This window comes from Balaenoptera ricei, chromosome 1, assembly GCF_028023285.1.
Source record: "Balaenoptera ricei isolate mBalRic1 chromosome 1, mBalRic1.hap2, whole genome shotgun sequence".
Classification (NCBI taxonomy): domain Eukaryota; kingdom Metazoa; phylum Chordata; class Mammalia; order Artiodactyla; family Balaenopteridae; genus Balaenoptera; species Balaenoptera ricei.
This window is the reverse complement of record NC_082639.1, coordinates 181,304,552-181,311,660: the sequence shown is the minus strand read 5'-3', so window position 1 is coordinate 181,311,660 and position 7,109 is coordinate 181,304,552.

Here is a 7,109-nt window from a genome sequence, read left to right as displayed (position 1 = left end):
TAAAGTGATCTCATTATCGTAATTTTTCATTATTTATTATTAAAATAATACCTTAGCATTAACTATACACATATATTCATAGTTCATATATTTGAATATGCATATTCATATGAACATATATTCATATTCATATTTTAATGTATTATCAAGGTCTTACTTATTGGCCCTATTTTCTGTGTGGAACTTGACCTTAAAATCTGATCTTCATGCATGCATTCAACCACGTATTGCTTTCCTGCCCTGCTCTGATCCCTGAGTATTATCCAGTATTTAGAGTCAGTTTGTTTTGTTGATTCATGGTTAGATTTGTATATATAAAGTTATCCTGTAGGAAGAAATATATTGATAGATTTAGCTGTCCTGTATAATAATATACAGTCTCATCGCTCACTAATAACTAGACAGCTGTGAGATGTAATTTATAATTACCTGAGTCTTCAAAATATCATTAATTAAATTAAATTTGCAAAATTCTAGATGTTACACAGCTTATTATTTTAAGGAGAAAATGGAAGTTTTTGAAAATTAACAATCTCAGTGTCACTCCTCTTAATGTCCCTAAAGTTATATCCCTACTTGTCCTTATCTCCTTTCCAATGAACACCAGCATTGCTAGTATCTCTGTCATATGTTTGTAATTCCATAATATTCTGCTTTCCTATATATCTCTTAAATACCTTTCTCTATGTGAATTGAATTTTCACTCTTTTCCACTAACTTTCTTATCTCAACCTGAATAGTATAACATTATTTCTCTCAGCCGTACAGAGGTAACTCCAAGCCTATCCTATATTTGTTTATATATGACTGAAATTAACTGTAATGTACTGTCCAGGCTGTGAAGAGGTTAGCTAAGCTACTCATGGACTTGCTGTCTCGGCATACATTTTGTTGGGACAAGTGGACCGCAGTGACCTTAAACTGACACTAGCTCCTCAGGCAAGTGGTGCATGCCCTAGATAGCACCCTGCAGATTCACAGCAAGTGTAAGTTCCTGATGTGATTTCCCCAACAGCCCTCATAATCAACACTCTCCCCCACCTCCCCCTAACACATCTTGTAGATAAGACCCTACTCTTGATTTTTTTTTGGAAGAGATAAATTGCATTTATTGCTTGGAAGAATCAATATTATTAAGATGTCAATTTCCCCCAAATCATTCTTTTTTTCCCCTTTTTAATTTTTAAATCACTTTTTATTGGAGTGTAGTTATTTACAATGCCGTGTTAGTTTTTGCTGTACAGCAAAGTGAATAAGTAATACATATACATATATCCACTCTTTTTTAGATTCTTTTCCCATATAGGTCATTACAGAGTATGAGTAATGAGTAGAGTAGAGTTTAGTAGAGTTCCCTGTGAAAAGGTGTTCAACCTCACTATTAGAGAAATGCAAATCAAAACTACAATGAGGTATCACCTCACACCAGTCAGAATAGCCATTATCAAAAAATCTATAAATAATAAATGCTGGAGAGAGCATGGAGAAAAGGGAACCCTCTTACACTGTTGGTGGGAATGTAAATTGGTGCAGCTACTATGGAGAACAGTAGGGAGGTTCCTTAAAAGACTAAAAATAGAGCTACCATATGATCCAGCAATCCCACTCCTGGGAATATGTCCAGAGAAAAACATGGTCCTAAAGGAGACATGCACCCCAATGTTCATTGCAGCACTATTTACGATAGCCAAGCCATGGAAGCAAACTAAATGTCCATGGACAGATGAATGGATAAAGAAGATGTGGTACATATATACAATGGAATACTACTCAATCGCAAAAAGAACAAAATAATGCCATTTGGAGTGACATGGATGGACCTAGAGATTGTCATACTGAGTGAAGTTAAGTCAGACAGAAAAAGATAAATATCATATGATATCACTTATATGTTGGAATCTAAAAAAAAAAATGGTACAAAAAAACTTATTTACAAAACAGAGTCACAGATGTAGAAAATAAACTAATGGTTACCAGTTGGGGGTAAGGAGGGATAAATTGAGAGACTGGGATTGACATATACACAGTACTATACATAAAACAGATAACTAATGCTCTTTTGATTTAAATTGATCAGTCTGGCCTTAGCCTGGGAATACCAAATCACTCCACACATGGATCCTAATAAATGCATTTGCTCCATGTCCTGTCTTTCTCTGTACTGTTTGTACTCTGTTTGCATTTCCCTGATTACTAGTAATGTTAAGAGTCTGTTCATACTTATATTGACTAGGTGCTGTTTTCACTTTTTAAAAATTTTCTAATAATTTTTATATCATATGCAATATGATATGATATGCAATACATTGTATTTTCTTTTCTGATTTGTCAAAATTATTATATAGTCTGGATAATAAACATTTGTCATTGTTATATGTTTCAAATATTGTTTCTTAGACTGTCATCTGCTTATTATTGTGTGGATTTATTATAATATAAAATTGTTTTTTAAAGGTAAATAATATTTCAATATTTCCTTTATGGTTTTTATCTTTTGAATGTTACTCAAAGAGCCTTCCATCCCCCAACCCCAAAATTTTAAGCACTTTCATCTATATTTTTCTTTAGTGTTTACAATGTTTCTGTTTTCCAGCTTTATATGGGTTATTTGTATGTTCTGGTGTTTGGCAGTCTGATATTTTTATTTAGCATGTGAAGAGGAAAAGGGTTCTATCCACTGTTTGGATACTTGTTCTTTTCCCCACTGGTCTTGGATGGCACAACTATTGCATATCAAATTTACACATATACATAGGATTGTTTCTCTAATCACCTTTCAGTTCCTTTATTATCATAATCTATTTCAGCAGTGAAAGATAACTCTATCTTTATTTTTATGCTATGAACAAAATAATATATTTATTATTTATCATATTATGTATAAAAGTTTTCTATGTTTCTAATGTTCTAATGTTTCTAATGTTAACCATCGCATACATGAGACAAATTGGCTTAAGTAAAGTAAAATTCAATACACTTTTGGATCTTCATTGCTACTATTTTATTTAGAATTCTTGAAATATTTTTGTGAGAACCACAAAATTGACTTTTCTAGAACTTTCTTTGGTTTTGTCCTCATGCTGATCTTTACTTATTAATATTAGTTGTGCTATTCCACATTTTCAATGAACCAGAATCATTTATATAAAGTTAGAATTGTCTTCTTCTAGGAAACATTTCAGTTCTGAAGAAGTGATCTTAGCTGTTTCTCTGTCAGAAAACTTCAGAAGAATAGAGTAGACCTGCAATATTCCAATGAGAGTAGAATGAAGTTGAGACCTTGCGCTATTTCTTCAGCTTATATTTATTACTATACTGAGGGCACAGAGAGTATTATATTGTTTTGAGAAATGTTTAGTTCATGTTCAAAATAATTTTTATTAATCTGTGATGCTGTGAGCAAACATGAGAAAATATATAGATATATATTTTTCTCATATATATTATGTATATATTATAAGCTGTTAAAATAAATAATCACAGGGTACATTTTAAATAAAAGACATTTCAGGAAAAATGTGAAGGGGATTCCTGGAAGAGTTTAAATATGAGTTTTAAAATTCTCCTACCTTCTTCTTACTTCAACTTCTTACTTCACTTCTTACTGATTTCACAAGTATCATGAAATTAATGTGAATGATAGCTGCACTTCTAGGAAAAACATATATTGTTTTTTACTTTTTTATATGTTCTAAGTTTGTCTCATTTCTCATTTCTAAACCTGAGTAGATCCCACAGAACACTGGCAGAAATTGTCCAGCATTGCTGGAGGGAGTGAGAGGATCAGAATAAATCAAGATAACTGTTCCTTCTCATAGTCTGTAGTTCTAAGTAAAGAACCCTGGCTTCCTTTACATCACTCATACTACAAAACATTTAAATTTTTGTTGTATATTAAAGTTCTCATCACTTGCAGCATCCTTGCAAATGAGCTTCACTGAATTCGTTCATTGAAATGTTAATAAAAATTTTATTTTATGTCCAACTACTTTGGTGAGAAATAGTTCTCCAGAATTTGCTTACAAATCTATTAAAATGGAAAACTTTTAAATGAATGAATTAACAAGTACATTTAGCATGAAGAAAACTAAAATGTGTGATAGTTACAACATTTCATTGGTTACATTTTACAGGGAAAACAGTAAGAAAATGTGTATAATATAGAATTCAATCAAGAAAATTAGCATAGGCTTCTGCATTCTGGGACTGGAATAAATTATTTTCTAGGACTACTTAAATTTAAATTGTAACCTATTGCTAAAGACTGTAATTCTTTGAATAACTTATTCTTGATACTAGAAGACAAATGATTTCTATAATGTTTTATATAATGTAGAAAAGTTTGGCAAAATTTTTAAGTTGACAGGAAATTTTATACCTTACTGATTCTTGAAAATTCAGTGACTATTTTATCAAAAAATGGAAATGCAATACCAGCGTGAAGCATTCATTAATGGCTGCACCTACTAAAATTGAGAGTGGAAAAGTAGCATAGATATTAATGCGTGAACAATTCATCCAAAATATGAGAAAAATAAAATCCACAAGGGTGAGTCAGTGATAAACACAAGTCTAGAATTCAGAACTTCCTTATTTCCTAGCCAAGTTCTCCTTCCATATAGGTAGCTTTTAAAAGTGGAAGACACCAATAAAAAGTAGAACAGAACTGCACACGCTTTTCAAACAGCATAAGGTGTATATGTAAGCACCTATCTTTTATGATAAGGAATATCAAAGTTTACAAAATTAATACCACTTACTCCTCAAAACATTCTGTATATCATCCTTTAACTTAGAATTTTTGTGTAATTAATGCTAGAATTAAGATCAGTCGCATCTCTAACTTCAGTACTTCCCCAAATTCTAATATTGAATAATCCCATGAATGAGCAAGCTGGATATCACAATATCATCTACAACACCTGTGAAGTTCTTTCTAAGATCATATTTTCTTTCAGGTGTAAACTTTTCTTTTTTCCTTGTCTAATTTTAAGCTCACTCGGTGATTATAGATTTTTAGATCTGATACCATTCATTTACTGAAATTTCCAGAAGGATTTTGTGTGATGAAACGAATTTTTATGTTGAGGTGAAGAAGATGTTCTTAGCTGATAAAATAACAGCTTCTCACAGCATCTTAAAATGAGTAAACCTCTTATTGCCTGGTGATATGCAGCTGTTTCTGTAGTTCATAAAGTGAGTTTCCTGCTGAAATAAGGATATGAATGTTCACAAATTGAATATTAGTAGAAGGCAGATTTCTTCCTACTGCTTTTGGATAAGACACTGACAATGAACAGTAGGAGGTAAATTCATCTCAATTCCAATTATAAATAACATACAAGCTTCTTTTCCATCTATTGTTTGAAAAACAGAAAGCTACATGAATTATAGCAAAATAAAGCAATTATAAAATTGAGTCCCAATGAATTTTTAGGGTTTACTTATTTCTCTTTTTAAAAATTTCATGCTGTGCCCCATTGGAAACTCAAAAAGATGTTTTCAAATAATATCCTCAGATTCATAGAAGGAAGGAAAAATAACTATCATGTCTTCTAGTTGTTTATTTAAAAGTTATTATTAGATTAAACAATCCAATTTAATCACATCAATTTTATTTCAAATAATCAAGTGATTTAAGTGCTTTATTCCACTTTCAGTCCATATATAATAATATATAATTATTTCAATCCAATATAATTAAAAGAATTAATTTTTAAAAAGGTAAAGGTAAAATTGTTTTGAAAAGGCACACCGACTAAACCTCAGGCTGATATAAAAATAAAAGCCAAACATAATCTGTGAACTTGAACATAAAATATCAGTGTATAAAGACATGCTGTATGTCGTAGGGTAAACTGTAATTTTATCTTAGGGCATATTGATTCTATGGGTGTATATGGATTGCTGTAGTTCAGCATTAAAATATACATATATTATGCATAATTTACTTTAAATAACTATTTATTTAATTTATTGCAGAGGGATAAAGGGAAATACATGGTCAGCAAACATGTTAAATTTACTACTAAACAGTATACCTGCTTTAAATTTCTCAGAAAAAGAGATTATAGATACTGTATTAAAGGCACATTAGACTATTCTCTCTGTATGTGTAGAATATAAAGTTCTCTCTATATAACTTCATGATTTTGGACTCTCTCTTCTAATATTTTAAGGGAAAAAGTAATATAATCAGCATTGTGTTTTAGAAACATTATTTTTACAGTGAGGTGATGGATTGAAGAAGACCAATAAGGTTTCTGAGTGTAACTGATGGTGAGCATGCTGTAGTATATACAGAAGTAAATATATAATGTTGCAAATATGAAATTATATCATGCTATAAACCAATGTTACCTCAATAAAAATAAAGAAAGAAATAAGAAAATAAACAATTTAATATTTAAAGTGGAAACCTAGCTAATTCAGGGTGATGATGACAGAGAAGTGTATGGGTAAGAATGAAATTAGAGATATGATCAGTACTGATATAAGCAAACGTGCACTATTTTAGGATGTGGAAACTGAGGCATAGGGATTTTTAGTAACTTTTTCCCAAAGCCATAGAGAGGCGAGCAGCCATACCCCCACTTTTGGTTACAGTATTCGATGAAATAAGGATAATGCCCTATAAAGATAGGCCAGATAAAAAAGAAAGGGAATGCTTTGAACATAAACACAATCTATAATGTAGAGGTAAGAGAATTCCACTGGTTGGAACATCAATGGGGAAGTGAAAATGCCTTGAGACAGGAAGGCACTGAGTGTGTTCAAGGCATGTGGCATGGTTACATACTCAGCTTGAGACAGCTTTGTAGGCTGCTCAAATTTGCATTAGACAGTTGGATATTTCTGGTCATTAGAAATAACACTTAAAAGTAGGAAAAATTGTTTCTGAAAAAAGACTTCCAAAGAAGGGTGAGGGATGGAAATTAAATGAAGTTGATGACTTGAACAGGAAGAAAAGACAGTGGTTTCAAGGATGGTCAGAGATAATAGATGATTACTTTTCGATCTGTACTAATTTTTAAAATTATATGTTCCCCTCAAGTGCACTCCACATGTTTATTACATTTTGGTATGACTGGAACATAATTTAAACTCTT